Source organism: Salvelinus fontinalis, chromosome 28 (genome assembly GCF_029448725.1).
Source record: "Salvelinus fontinalis isolate EN_2023a chromosome 28, ASM2944872v1, whole genome shotgun sequence".
NCBI classification, from domain to species: Eukaryota; Metazoa; Chordata; class Actinopteri; order Salmoniformes; family Salmonidae; genus Salvelinus; species Salvelinus fontinalis.
In genome coordinates this window covers 31,651,516-31,652,826 of record NC_074692.1, presented here as the reverse complement: position 1 = coordinate 31,652,826, position 1,311 = coordinate 31,651,516, and the positions used below count along the sequence as shown (strand labels likewise).

Sequence of the window (1,311 nt, the reverse complement as noted above, 5' to 3'; positions counted from 1 at the left end):
CCATCAAGATAAATTGTCAGATTCAACAGAAGATCTCTTTGTTACTTGGGACCTAGAACAAGCATCTCTGTTTTGTCCGAGTTTAAAAGTAGAAAGTTTGCAGCCATCCACTTCCTTATGTCTGAAACACAGGCTTTCACCAACACAGGCTTTCACTTTCATTTCACTCCAATTTCATTTGGCTCTACAGTCTATAGCTCTACAGTACTGTATGTGGTAGTGAAAGGTATATTACTGTACTGTACTGTATGTGGTAGTGAAAGGTATATTACTGTACAGTAGTATATGTGGTAGTAAACGTATATTAATGTACTGTACTGTAGTGTATGTGATAGTGAAATGTATATTACTGTACTGTAGTGTGTTTGGTAATGAACGGTATATTACTGTACTGTAGTGTATGTGGTAGTGAAAAGTACATTACAGTACTGTACTGTACTGTATATGTGGTAGTGAAAAGTGCATTACTGTACTGTAGTGTATGTGGTAGTGAAAGGTAAATTACTGTACTGTAGCATATGTGGTAGTAAAAGGTATATTACTGTACTGTACTGTAGTGTATATGGTAGTGAAAGGTATATTACTGTACTGTAGAGTATGTGTAACAGGGTTGGTTATGTTTCCACTTGCCTCTAAAGAAATGTGTATTTGATGTTCAAGCATTCTTATTGGATAGTTCAATTCTGATGACAATAAGGGGTGTTGTGATTGGCCCCACTTGCAGATAGGGGGAGATCGCGAACGTCAGGTCTTCCCAGTATGAAAATGTGATGCAAGGGGTAGGTCACGTTCTGAATACTGTTTTCTATTTTCTATTTTACAATGTGTTCAAGTTTGCTGTACGTTACTGATTTTATACATGTGTGGGTATATGGTACCTGTTAGGGATTGAGGGGCTTTCTGGGATGTGCTTTGGCATATGATTGCTGTAAATAATTGTGTTAGCTAGCATACACCGATGTCATGGTCACATAAGCCACGGCTAACACAGTTGTCTTCATGCTACAGATTTTGCCATCGACAGCCATCAACACTGTTAAGCCCTGCACAACTAACGTGCTGTTTCCCATTTAACAACAGCAGAAATAAATGATGCTCAACTGGGACCACTGGCCGAAGTTATTTATTATTAGAAAACACAACGCATGGAGAGTACACTATACATCTGTTACACTGGTGCCGTGACTCGTCTTCTTGTCTTCGCCGGACGTCACGTGGAGGGATCTGAGACCCGGCTTCAAGAAGTACTGTGGTTGCTGATGCACGCCAGAGGAATAGGTTTTGCATTCTGCGCAAGTGGAGTTCTCAGGA

The 1,311-nt window shown here is 40.0% G+C and overlaps 1 long non-coding RNA gene across 1 annotated transcript; it reads left to right on the top strand.

Moving 5' to 3' along the window:
• Nucleotides 1-611: 611 nt before the first annotated feature.
• LOC129825828 (uncharacterized) lies at nucleotides 612-1,106 on the top strand. The gene is made up of 2 exons (XR_008754950.1): nucleotides 612-779; nucleotides 1,009-1,106. It is a non-coding gene; the product is annotated as an uncharacterized LOC129825828 (long non-coding RNA).
• The last annotated feature ends 205 nt before the right edge of the window (nucleotides 1,107-1,311 follow it).